This window comes from Bos indicus, chromosome 14 (genome assembly GCF_029378745.1).
Source record: "Bos indicus isolate NIAB-ARS_2022 breed Sahiwal x Tharparkar chromosome 14, NIAB-ARS_B.indTharparkar_mat_pri_1.0, whole genome shotgun sequence".
Classification (NCBI taxonomy): domain Eukaryota; kingdom Metazoa; phylum Chordata; class Mammalia; order Artiodactyla; family Bovidae; genus Bos; species Bos indicus.
Genome location: NC_091773.1, coordinates 14690586 through 14705194, shown reverse-complemented (window position 1 = coordinate 14705194; position 14609 = coordinate 14690586).

Sequence of the window (14609 nt, the reverse complement as noted above, 5' to 3'; positions counted from 1 at the left end):
TAATTTTATGATATGCTTCTCAAACTACCTGTGCAAAAGGGACAGTTTTGCTTTTGAAATTTTTAACCCATCAGAGCCCAATTCTTTTATATTGGGCTTTTTGTAAATACAACAAAAATGAGTTACTAGGAAAATTATCAAAAGGGATAACATGAAACTCTAAACTGGTGTTGCTGCTGTTGTTATACATACAAAAGTCACGAAATTTCTCTGTCAGACTGTTATAAAAGTTTCTAAAGATTTACTCTCATTTGCTCATCTTGTCATAGATGAATAAGAAAAAAAAACTCACAGACTTGCTTCTGTTTATGGACAGCCTTGGAGTATCATTCTTCCAAACTTAAGCATTCTGAGGGAATGCTGTGGTTAACATCTTTAAAGGCGTGTTTATGGAAATCTCTCTCTATATCTATCTATTGTCTGCCACCTTTCACCTATCTTTATCTTTTATATTATTGTTCTAGTTTCAAACTACGCACCTGAGTTGTGTTGTATTCTATTCTATTCTATTTGCTTAAGTTGTGGTTACAAGAGCAGATCTCACTAGTGGATCTCAAAATTGTTGGAAATCTGGAAAGAATGGTTATAAAAGAAAGGTGCAAATGAACTTATTTATAAAACAAAAATAGAGTCATAGATGTAGAAAACAAACATAGTTACCAAGGAGGAAAGTAGGGGAGGGATAAATTGGGAGATTGGGATTGACATATAAACACTATTAATATATAAAATAAATAAGTAATAAGAACCAATTGTATAGCACAGGGAGTTCTACTTAATGCTCTGTAATGACCTACATGAGAAAAGAATCTAAAAAAAGAGTGGATATATGTATATATATAACTGATTCATTTTGCTGTAGAGCAGAAATTAACACAACATTGCAGAATAACTATAATAAAATTTAATTAAAAAAAAAGAACATGGATTCTGGGGGCCAGAATACTCAAGTTCAGATTCAACTTGACATCATTAACATAACTGTGATTGGGGTCTAGCAACCTCCTTAAATGTGAAATAAATTGGGATAAAAATAAAATGTTCTTTATGGTATTGTGAGGACTGAGTAAGTTAGTGCATTTAAAGCACATAGAACAGTCGGAACAATGGATTTGAAGACAGAGGTGACATACTTTCTGCTCCTTGAGTGCTATCTCTAACCCATAAACAAAGCATAAAACTGCACAAGTTAAATGCTCTAAGACGGACAAATGAAAGTGTAGATTGATAGGAAAAAGCAGTTTGAGCATTGACAATTTTATTCAATAAGTGAAGAAACTGAGGCTTAAAGAGTGTGTGATTTTCTTTTGATCTCTTAGCTTGCATGACCAGGGCTGATAATACAGTTTAGCTAGCCATCTCCAAGTAAAGAACCAGAACTCTTTCCTCTGAGTAGGGTAATCTCAGCTTCTTCCCTTACTGGCTGTATGATCTCTGGGAAGTGACTCAGCCTCTCTGAGCTTTAATTTCTGTGTCAATAAAACAGAGATGATTATAGTACCTATCTCTGGGAATTGCAACAAGTGTTGAATGAGATGATGCATATAGAGTGTTTTACAGAGTGTCTGGCTCATATCAAACATTCAGTATATCTTAACCTTTATTAACAATGATATAAATATTTTATTTCGTCTCAGTATTGTTTGTGAAGAGTAGATTACATACTTGGAGTCACACAGTCAAGATTAGTTCTATTTTTATATTCAATTTCTGCTTCTTGAATAGAGTACATAAGACAGAAACAATCAGAAACAATAAACATACAAATTAATACTACAATTACAAGGCAAAACCTTCCCAGAAGAAGTAGTTACTTATAAAATAAATTGACTTGAGTGGTCCCTCTTTCTCTTTAAGCTTCCTTAAGAGGCTATGATATGCCTCAAAATATCCCAACACTTGAGCTTCAGAGAAAAGGAGAAGAAAAAAATCTCTGAACAACCAAGTCTGAATAAAGTTTCTAGAGAAATTCCTGGTACCAAAAATGTGTTCACTATACATCAAATTACATCTTTATTTGATGACTGGAATTACTTTCTATGCCCTCTCCCCAAACACCCACTATCCCCAAGCAAAGCATGTTTGTGAACTTTTAAATTCTAGAGTGCCAAAAAAAAAAAAAAAAAAAAGGAAAATTTTCTCTGTATGGAGGATATTTATGGCTTTTATCTACAAGTAATTTGTAATAAAATACCTTAAAATATATTCTTTCATGGATTTGAGCTGGTTTCAAAATGCAAAAGGTTAAATTTCTCCAACAGACATCTTGGAATGTGAAGTCAAGTGGGCCTTAGAAAGCATCACTTTGAACAAAGCTAGTGGAGGTGATGGAATTCCAGTTGAGCTATTTCAAATCCTAAAATATGATGCTGTGAAAGTGCTGCACTCAATATGCCAGCAAATTTGGAAAACTCAGCAGTGGCCACAGGACTGAAAAGGTCAGTTTTCATTCCAATCCCAAAGAAAGGCAATGCCAAAGAATGCTCAAACTACCACACAATTGCACTCATCTCACACACTAGTAAAGTAATGCTCAAAATTCTCCAAGCCAGGCTTCAGCAATATGTGAACCGTGAACTTCCAGTTGTTCAAGCTGGTTTTAGAAAAGGCAGAGGAACCAGAGATCAAATTGCCAACATCTGCTGGATCATGGAAAAGGCAAGAGAGTTCCAGAAAAACATTTAATTCTGCTTTATTGACTATGCCAAAGCCTTTGACTGTGTGGATCACAATCAACTGTGGAAAATTCTGAAAGAGATGGGAATACCAGACCACCTGACCTGCCTCTTGAGAAACCTATATGCAGGTCAGGAAGCAACAGTTAGAACTGGACGTGGAACAACAGACTGGTTCCAAATAGGAAAAGGAGTACGTCAAGGCTGTATATTGTTACCCTGTTTATTTAACTTCTATGCAGAGTACATCATGAGAAATGCTGGGCTGGAAGAAGCACAAGCTGGAATCAAGATTGCCGGGAGAAATATCAATAACCTCAGATATGCAGATGACACCACCCTTATGGCAGAAAGTGAAGAGGAACTAAAGAACCTCTTGATGAAAGTGAAAGAGGAGAGTGAAAAAGTTGGCTTAAAGCTCAACATTCAGAAAACGAAGATCATGGCATCTGGTCCCATCACTTCATGGGAAATAGATGGGGAAACAGTGGAAACAGTGGCTGACTTTATTTTTGGGGTTCCAAAATCACCACAGATGATGATTGCAGCCACGAAATTAAAAGACGCTTACTCCTTGGAAGGAAAGTTATGACCAACCTAGATAGTATATTGAAAAGCAGAGACATTACTTTGCCAACAAAGGTCTGTCTAGTCAAGGCTATGGTTTTTCCTGTGGTCATGTATGGATGTGAGAGTTGGACTGTGAAGAAAGCTTAGCACTGAAGAATTGATGCTTTTGAACTGTGGTGTTGAAGAAGACTCTTGAGAGTCCCTTGGACTGCAAGGAGATCCAACCAGTCAATTCTAAAGGAGATTAGCCCTGGGTGTTCTTTGGAAGGAATGATGCTAAAGTTGAAACTCCAGTACTTTGGCCACCTCATGCGAAGAGTTGACTCATTGGAAAAGACTGATGCTGGGAGGGATTGGGGCAGGAGGAGAAGGGGACGACAGAGGATGAGATGGCTGGATGGCATCACTGACTTGATGGATGTGAGTCTGAGTGAACTCCGGGAGTTGGTGATGGACAGGGAGGCCTGGCATGCTGCAATTCATGGGGTGGCAAAGAGTAGGACACGACTGAGCGACTGAACTGAACTGACTGAAATTTCTCAAAGCTATCTTTTTGCGCTGTTTAAACGATAATTGGGGACTGAATGTTAGTGAGTATCACTGAAAATTAAATAAATTTTGGAACTCTGGAAAGTAAGGCTTTTGATGAGATAATCATGATCCAGTCCTATGGTGCAAATGTGTTGTTGTGTATGCTGTTTACTGGCTGATCCAACAGGCATTCACTGTTCTGGGGAGGCATAGCAGTCTGTGCTAGGCACTGGAGGTAGTCAGTGAAGCCTGTTCAGGTTTCTGATAGAAAGAGAAGATGTACACTCACAAGTCGACCAAATGGCATTGTCCAAAGACAATAAAAAAAATCCCATTACGAGGAATCACTATGCAGACTGTGATTCAGATCAGATGAGAGTCATAAACAGTTAAGTTCTGTGAGCTGCGGGAAGAAGAAAGTTCTGAGGTCTATAAGCATCTGGAAGGCTTCATGGAAGAGGTGAGATCTTGAGTTGAAGGTCAACAAAAGTACAGCTCGAGAAGTGGTGAGACAGAGGTGGCTTACCTGGGGTATAGGCAGAGGTTGCTGCTACATAATGGGAGCAGGCAGGGCTATGCTTGGCACTCAGGAAACCCACTAGGGCATCTCCTAGTACTTCCATAGTATGGCACAGTGGAACTTGGTAACCAGGTACCCAGATACCTCAGACATGAAGGCAAGTTTTGCATGCTGGTGGGAACACTAATCATAGCTTAATGGGGGTACCTAGATGATAGTGAAAGAAGGTGAGGGGGAATCACTCACAGTCTCAGGATCAAATGCAGTAGCATATTAGCTTATTTCAACTTTCTTCTTGTAAGTTTTCCACCAGAAATTGTGACCACCCAGAAAAATCTGTGACAGATCAGGTGAACTTAATGTGCCCCACCCAGACCACTTCAGATTCCTTTTTACCAGCTCAATGGTAAAGAGGATTGTGCCTGGCACTGGGGCCCTTTGCCCGTCTAGAGGGCCAGGTGCATGCAAGTGTGATAAGTTGCTTCAGTCGTGTCTGACTCTGTGCGACCCTATGGACTGTAGTCTGCCAGGCTCCTTTGTCCATGGGATACTCCAGGCAAGAATACTAGAATGGGTTGCCATGCCCTCCTCCAGGGGACCTTCCCCACCCAGGAATCGAACCTGCATCTCCTGTGTCTCCTGCTTTGGCAGGGAGGTTCTTTACGGCTGAGCCACCTGGGAAGATCCTAGAAGGCCAGCAGAGGCTTCCAGTTCCCTCAGGGAAGCTTGATGCCAATGCTTGGTTGAGCACAGGAATGCCCCATCTCCTTTGTCTTAGGACTACTTCCAGAGTGTAATTTATATTTCAGAGGTCTGCAGGATCTGGCTGTAGCTTAGGACTTCACGGAAATGACACCCTTGCTTGACTTCTTCCTCTTCCCTCCTCCCTTTCTGGTTTCTAGGAACACTTCCTTAGTACATCCTCTGCATTAAGATCCTTGCCTCAGGGTCTGCTTCTCAGAGAACTGGGCTTAAAATTAAAGGGCTCTTAAGATGAGTGGAATAAAGGTTTAAAGGAGAGACTAAGTATATTTAATTTGCTTGAAGTAACTAGTCTCATCTAGGTACAAAAGGAGTGAATGAAAATTCTGGAGAAGAGTTTAGAAATCCAGTTATTGGATGGCACTTTGCAGAAATGTAATGAAGCTAAGGAATCCCTAATTCTTTTTTGCCGGTGCGTCAGCTGAGAGAGCCTATTATAGGTGCAACTGCCTAGGTTCAGCTGAAGTATAGTGAGTTCTGTGTTCCATGAATGCACCTTGCAATTTAGAACAGGACTATTCATGTTTCCTGAGGACTCAGTGGTTCAGGACACTACTTCATGCTATAAGGGCTTTCTCTGGCAAGGTAACATGCTTGACCTAATGTCAGGTGGGCTGTAAATGCCAGTGAATTAATATCCTCAGAGTAGTTCTTATCTAATGGGAGTTAGTACAGATTTCTTACTCGCTCTCTCTCAGAGTTAGCTCTGATGGTGGAGGAATGTCCTACACCATCTTCTGAGGTTGAGACCTAGTCTCCCACAACGGCATTCTCTTTTGGCTTCTTATTATTGCTTGTCCCCATTCTCCAACCCTCTACTGATGTCTCCTGGGATTTCATTCCAAATCTACTTGCCAAAAAATTCTTGTGTCATGATCTGCTTCTGGGGAACCTGAATTAAGACAGTTTCAGCCTCAGAACTTTCATATTAATTTCTTTTCCTGAGAGGCAGTGTCTTTAAAAGGCAATTTACCTGTGGCTCTGCTTTGCAGGTTTGGAGCACACTGCTTTGGAAAATGTTTCAGACTCTGTAACTCATGTTTATGAATATGGTTGATAAGGATAAAGCTTTTTTTTCAGGCTGACTATGGTCTGAATAATCATGAGTGCTATTGCAAGCAAAATGCATTTAGAGAGAATAAAACTGACTCATATTCAAGAAATCACAGTCATCCCCCAAATGAGAAGCTATTCCACAAGTCACTGATTCAGCAAGTATTTATCAAATCTTGTTTATGCATAAAGCACGGTGCAGAGCCCAGATAGCTGCAAATGTAGATTTGATTTTGGGGAATGCATCCCACAGTCAGGAAAGCCAGGAGGACATTCACGTTAGCTAGCTAAAGAGGAAGGAAACTGATTTCAGTATGCAGCTTGCTCAGATGCTGTCTTAGGAATCAGGTTCTAGGAGGAATCCCTTCCTGGTTTGGAGTAAAGAAAGGCAATACTGAAATAAGTGCATATCCAGACTCACAAGGTGTCTGGTTAGTGGGTTCTAAAATTCATTAGGTGTCAGGAGATGAAACACATTTGTTTAAAAATAAATCACTCTATTTCATAATCTAGCTCATAGTGGCTACCTTTCTCTCATCAGTCCTTAGCAGACTCTGCCTTCCAGTGATACTGAACACTTTCAATTCCCCAGCATCCCATGCTCTTCTCCATGTCTAGATGCTTGCTTCTGTTTCTTCTTCTGCTTCCAAGCTAAGTCCCTAATGTATGTACAGACATACCTCGGAGATAACACGAGGTCAATTCCACTACAATAAAGCAAGTCATAGGGTTTTTTTGGCTTCTGGGTGCATATACAATCTATGTTTACACTATACTGCAATGGCACCCCACTCCAGTCCTCTTGCCTGGAAAATCCCATGGATGGAGGAGCCTGGTGGGCTGCAGTCCATGGGGTCACTAGGATTCGGACACGACTGAGCGACTTCACTTTCACTTTTCACTTTCATGCATTGGAGAAGGAAATGGCAACCCACTCCAGTGTTCTTGCCTGGAGAATCCCAGGCACGGGGGAGCCTGGTGGGCCGCCGTCTCTGGGGTCGCACAGAGTCGGACACGACTGAAGCGATTTAGCAGCAGCAGCAGCAGTCTGTTTAGCAGTGGACACAGAACTGGAAAAGGTCAGTTTTCATTCCAATCCCAAAGAAGGGTCAATGCCAAAGAATATACATACTATTGCACAATTGTGTTCATTTCACAGGCTAGCAAAGGTAATGTTTAAAATCCATCAAGCTAGGCTTCAACAGTATGTAAACAGAACTTTCAGATGCACAAGCTGGATTTGGAAAAGGCAGAGGAACCAGAGATCAAATTGCCAACTTCCACTGGATCATAGAAAAAGCAAGGGGATTCCAAAAAAATATCTTCTGCTTCATCGACTACACTAAAGTCTTTGAGTGTGTGGATCACAGCAAACTGAAAAACTCTTCAAGAGATGGGATTACCAGACCACCTTACCTGCTTCCTAAGAAACCTGTATGCAGGTCAAGAAGCAACAGTTACAACTGTACATGGAACAATGGACTGGGTTCAAAATTGGGAAAGATGTATGTCAAGGCTGTGTATTGTCACCCTGCTTATTTAACTTATACGCAGAGTTTTGCTGTGCTATGCTTAAATTGCTCAGTCGTGTTTGACTCTGCAAAAATTTTCAGTGAAGCAAATATAAGAACTATATGGTAAATTGTCATTCTTGCTGCATCTATGTAAATAACCAGGCCACACTAATGAAACTGGCTTTATTCTGTGATGAAGAATAATCTCTTTTTGAGATTGTTTTTGATCAACAGGGGGAAAGAGACAGTAGAGAGAAATTCTGTGTTTCCATGGGGCACTATGCACACCCTTCTGAGTTATCAGATTCTGATGCTGTTCCTTGTCTTTGAGCTATTTTGCACCACTTTGCAAACTGCAGGTGGCTGATGGACATGCAAAGACTCTATCTTGTCTGGTCGAGGCTTAATTGGCTCCTCTCCCACCGTGGATAAATCAGTTGTGATGTCTACTTGTAAGGTGGATTTGGATCTGTTACCTTGCACAGATTGTCGATCCTTACCAATTTTCAGTTCTTCCACTTTCCTTGAATATCCGGCTGCAAACATACCTCAGCCTCGAAACTAAGCTTTTAACTCTGTTCCCTTCTCCTCGACTTGGAGTCACTGAGAATTAAAACCTGACTACCGGATGCTTACTGGACTCTGAGTTTGCCTTGTAGCTGATGTTTGTTCCTAGGATCTGAGGAGCCCCTGCAAGCTCAAGTGTGAGGACTTGTTACAAGCTCAGAAGGACTCATTACTTCTGAAGACCATGCATGGCTTGATTTCTTCCTTGACAAACTGCTGTCTGAGTCACTACGGAAGCCTGGTGAAACATTGAGGTCATCTATGCCCTTACTGGAGAAGTAGTCAGTGCTGTGGACAACATCACCAACTTAATCTTATCTTCAAAAAAACTCAGGGAGTGATGAGTCACTATATAAAAACAGCCATGGCCAGACCATATATAAAAACAGAACTCTGACAGAGAACCTTTATCACAACCAGTCTAAGACTCCAACTACTACTTCAACATTAGCTCCAAATTAGGACCTGGGAAGTAATTTCCAGCTTGCTTAAATTTTGTCCCCTCTTCTAACTTAGGATCAACCATAGAAAACCAAATATGTATTCCTCAGAAATCATATAGCCTGACCCACTTCTAGTTAACCTGCTTCCAACTTCTGCATGCCAGCAGCATCCAATTAGGGCACAGCTGAAGTCTTCCCTTTTTCCCACTCCAGAGGTTTCCTCCTACTGTGCGTGCATTTGAGTTTCTGCCAAACTCAAATTATAAACTCTGAATAAATATCATTCGCTTGTTTTCATTTGATCAATCTTCACTTGTTTCCATAGATTTCTTAGAAGTTCCACCAAGATACAGTTTGCACGGACCATCACCATGGACTCCAGTCTTCACCTCAGTTTGGACCCTCTGTGTCTTGCTCCTCCCCGCTTGTCAAGTCCACAATGTCATGGTAAGTCAGCACCAGTCCGAACTCCATTCCCTTTACGCTGAGTTCCTTCGTTATTCTCAGTTTGGTACCCAGGTTTTGCTGCATTTCTCATTTGTTTGGCATCCTTGATGAAATCAAGTCATTCTCTTCTTTGTTTTTCACTGCATTTGTGTTACTCTTTTATGGTACATTGTCTAACAGCGGCATTTTTCATAAGAAGGAGACCTATGGTCCCTAATTCAGAGAAACTGGGGTGGGAAATAGCCTCTTTATCTGAATTAAAATATCTGGCATAACACTGTGAAAGGGCTTTGGAATAAAAATGAGACAAAACTCGAAATAAACGTGTGGCTCTAATGATAAAAAAGCTAAATAGCTCACACCCCAAACCTGTTGTATGAGCACTTGCAGGTATTGTAAAAAGAAGGGACTTTAGGAAAAAATGTTCCATATTACATAACAGAAACAGAAACAAACAAAAAAAAGCTTTCAATTCCAGATCAGTCAGTGTTCTCTGAGGAAGAAAAATGCATCCAATATTCTGCCCTACTTTTAAACACACAAAGTGGATTATAAATCTAATTGGTCAGCCTCATTAATTCCTGGTAGATGCAGGTATTACTTTCTGTCTGTAAATCCTGTCACCACTGCTTAACCTCTTCTTCGGAGTAAGCATACCAAGTCAAGTGGGCCTTAGAAAGCATCACTACGAACAATGCTAGTGGAGGTGATGGAATTCCAGTTGAGCTATTTCAAATCCTGAAAGATGATGCTGTGAAAGTGCTGCACTCAATATGCCAGCAAATTTGGAAAACTCAGCAGTAGCCACAGGACTGGAAAAGGACAGTTTTCATTCCAATCCCAAAGAAAGGCAATGCCAAAGAATGCTCAAACTACTGCACAATTGCACTCATCTCACACCCTAGTAAAGTAATGCTCAAAATTCTCCAAGCCAGGCTTCAGCAATATGTGAACTGTGAACTTCCAGATGTTCAAGCTGGTTTTAGAAAAGGCAGAGGAACCAGAGATCAAATTGCCAACATCCGCTGGATCATGGAAAAAGCAAGAGAGTTCCAGAAAAACATCTATTTCTGCTTTATTGACTATGCCAAAGCCTTTGACTGTGTGGATCACAATAAACTGTGGAAAATTCTGAAAGAGATGGGAATACCAGACCACCTGACCTGCCTCTTGAGAAATCTGTATGCAGGTCAGGAAGCAATAGTTAGAGCTAGACATGGAAGAACAGACTGGTTCCAAATAGGAAAAGGAGTATGTCAAGGCTGTATATTGTCACCCTGCTCATTTAACTTCTATGCAGAGTACATCATGAGAAACGCTGGACTGGAAGAAACACAAGCTGGAATCAAGATTGCCGGGAGAAATATCAATAACCTCAGATATGCAGGTGACACCACCCTTATGGCAGAAAGTGAAGAGGAACTAAAAAAGCCTCTTGATGAAAGTGAAAGAGGAGAGTAAAAAAGCTGGCTTAAAGCTCAACATTCAGAAAACAAAGATCATGGCATCTGGTCCCATCACTTCATGGGAACTAGATGGGGAAACAGTGGAAACAGTGGCTGACTTTATTTTTGGGGTTCAAAAATCACTGCAGATGGTGACTGCAGCCATGAAATTAAAAGACGCTTACTCCTTGGAAGGAAAGTTATGACCAACCTAGATAGCATATTCAAAAGCAGAGATATTACTTTGCCAACAAAGGTCTGTCTAGTCAAGGCTATGGTTTTTCCAGTGGTCATGTATGGATGTGAGAGTTGGACTGTGAAGAAGGCTGAGCGCCGAAGACTTGATGCTTTTGAACTGTGGTGTTGGAGAAGACTCTTGAGAGTCCCTTAGACTGCAAGGAGATCCAACCAGTCCATTCTGAAGGAGATCAGCCCTGGGATTTCTTTGGAAGGAATGATGCTAAAGCTGAAACTCCAGTACTTTGGCCACCTCATGCGAAGAGTTGACTCATTGGAAAAGACTGTGATGCTGGGAGGGATTGGGGGCAGGAGGAGAAGGGGACGACAGAGGATGAGATGGCTGGATGGCATCACTGACTCGATGGATATGAGTTTGAGTGAACTCCAGGGAGTTGGTGATGGACAAGGAGGCCTGGCATGCTGCAATTCATGGGGTCGCAAAGAGTCAGACACGACTGAGCGACTGAACTGAACTGAACTGAGATACTTTTTATGACCCTGTAAATAGTATAGAAAGAGTGACACCCATATTCTAATCCCTAGAGATGTGTTGTCTAACACGAAGACGTGTTGTCTAGCATGTCTCACGTATTGTCTAACATGAAGTCACTCATGACTTTAAGCAAATGAAATGTGGATAGTATAACCAATTAACTATATTTCTAATTTGGCTTTATTTTAATTACTTTTAGTTAAAGCTTATACTATTTCTCCATTAAATATAACTGAAGTTTTGTAGGACTACATTTCACTTAAACTGTTTAAAATTTAACATCCAAAGAGAGATGAACTATAAACATGAGCTAGATACTGGGTTTTGAAGAGCATGAAGACAGACTCTAAAGTATTTCACTAATAATACTTTATATTTATTATAAATGAAAATGATAATTTTGATATATTAGGAAAAATATATGATTAAAATCACCTCATGTGTTTTTACTATTTTTTAATGTGGCTGCTAGAAAATTTAAGATTTCTTATGTTGCTCATATTTACTTCTATTTGACAGAGGCTCTAGCATCTTTTTTTATTTCTCAGAAAAAAATACAAAACCCTAACTTGGAAATAGTATACCTGCCATGTAGCCTCATGATTATCAGAAAAAAAAAATCCCTTTTATAGCTTTCTGACTTTTAAATTGTTAGCCGCTATGGACTCTTCTGAATGTGAATGGTTACAGTCTGGGGTCTGCCTGGTCTCTTCGAGAGGAAGCTGTGGGGTGGGAAGTCAGAAGAGTGTTGTGGCTTTGTGGCAGCATTAGCCAGGTAGAGAGCACTCATGACTGATTACAGGCCTCTGCTTGACTTGCTGTTTAATCAGTCTCGGCAGTCATTTATTGCTTGCTTGACTAAAAAGTGGTGGAGATTATTGCTTTAAAGCACCTTTCTCTGTCAGCTCTTTTCCCAGAGTCGAGAATCCTCCTCAGGGCCACACAGATTACTTGTGCATATGCCAATGATGAGGCAAATAAGACAGATAGGTGGGAAGAATAAAGCTATAAGATACGAGAGCTCAAAAGCAGTCCAACTTGTGCACAAAAGAAGGGAAGCAAGGTGGGACGAACTGAGAGAGTAGCATTGACATAGACACTAACTGTGTATTAAATAGATAGCTCGTGAGGAGCTGCTTTGTAACCCAGGGAGCTCAGCTTGGTGCTCTGTGATGACCTAGATGGATGGAAGGGGGCAGGTGGGAGAGAAGCCCCAGGGGGCGGGGATATATGTATTCTTATAGCTGATTCACACTGTTGTGCAGCGGAAACTAACACAACACTGTAAAACAATTATCCTCCAATTAAAAAAACAAAGTGGTCTAAGCCTTCTTGTAGTGGTGCAAGGATGTCAGAGTTTCGGGACTCTCTCTAGAGTCTGGAATTTGACTCTCTCAGAAGGGAGCCCTGTGCCTCAAAGCCATGTAGGAATGACAGGAGGAGCCATCCAGAAAGATAGAGTATGTGGACACACACACACAAATGTTTATCACTTAAACATTTGAATCTTTACAAATGGAGACCCACACTGGACCTCTCACAATAACAGTCTGCATTTTTTCATTACAAAAAAAAAAAAAAAGAAACAGTTACCCAACATCTGACACAAGCTGATAGATTGGATGTAGATGAAAGTGAGAGAGAGGAATCGAGGATAAAGGCTAAGTTTCTGATCAGAGCAACCTGGTGGTGCCATTCCCTGAGATGCAAAAATTCAAGATCTGAGCAGAGTTTGCTTAGGTTCTTTTGGTCAGGGAGATGGAAATGAAAGAGCTGTTGTGCACATGAAAATTTTGAGAACCCTATAATACATTCAAACAGAAGCAGTATGAAGTCCTGGTATCATTCCAGAGCAAAATATATAAAAAATTCTTGAGTGATAGTCTGGTTTTGGCATTAAAAAAAAAGATGTTCCCCACTTTTCTGCAGTGCAGCCAGAGTTGAGATTCCTGAGGCAGATTATGGTATTGCTCAGGTGATCTGGAATATGGCTGGTCTTAAGGCAAAGAAGATCCATTCCATTCTGAACATGTGAAAAGGAAGAAATGACGTTGAGCTGAGATCCAGGAAAACTGACTTCTAGCCTCAGCTAACTCTGCAGAAGGGCCTTCCCCAGTTTTTTTTTCTTTTACTATTTTTTTTATTTTTAAAATTAATTTATTTATTATAATTGGAGCCTAATTACTTTACAATATTGTATGGTTTCTGCCATACATTGACATGACTCAGTCACGGGTGTACTTGTGTCCTCCCCTTCGCGAAACCCCCTTCCACCTCCTTCCCCTTCCCATCCCTCCAGGTTGTCCCAGTACACCACATTTTAGCTTTAATTTCCTCACCTGTGAAATGAAACAATTGGGCTAGATAAGCAATCTCTTGATCAGCTGCTTTCTAGATGACTAGGGACCCTTAGTCTTTGACAATATGCTCTGAATGGTACAAAGCATGGCACAGTGGTTAAAAATGTGGACTTGAACCCCAGCACTGTCATTCTCTGACTCTGTGACCCTGGATAACTCATTTAGCCTCTCTGAAGATTGATTTCCTTAGCTGGAAAAAGTGGATTGCAATACCTACTCTTCCAGTCATTATAAAGATTAAATAAATTAGTATCTGTGAAAGACTTAGCAATAATGACTCTCATCTGGAAGCTGGTCAATAAACATAACTATTAGTATCAATCTTCTTTTCATTTATCTTATAAACCCCAAGTTCCAGGGAAATCAAGAGAAGAACATACAGAAGATATATTTAGTTGATTTTATATGTTTGTCTAATTCCTTTATTGGAGAAGGAAATGGCAACCCACTCCTGCACTCTTGCCTGGAGAATCCCATGGACGGAGGAGCCTGGTGCATGGGGTCGACAAAGAGCTGGACACGACTGAGCGATTTCACTTTCACTTTTCAATTCCTTTATAGGCTCACATGGACATACCTTCCCTGCCCTGCCATGCTTGAACTGAGAGATTACGAAAGATTTCACAATCAATGGTTCATTCCTGGATTGGGAAGATCCACTGGAGAAGGGATAGCCTACCCACTCCAGTATTCTTGGGCTTCCCTTGTGGCTCAGCTGGTAAAGAATCCACCTGCAATGCGGGAGACACGGGTTCGATCCCTGCGTTGGGAAGAGCCCCTGGAGAAGGGAAAGGCTACCCACTCCAGTATTCTGGCCTGGAGAATTCCATGGACTGTACAGTCCATGGGCTGGCAAGGAGTCGGACATGACTGAGCGACTTGCACTTTCACAATCTGCAGAGTTAATTATCATTCATTCTCTACCCTTAGAATCTGTAATACTGTACTTGAATAGTGAAATAATCCCTGGGAGCTTTCTGAACATTTTT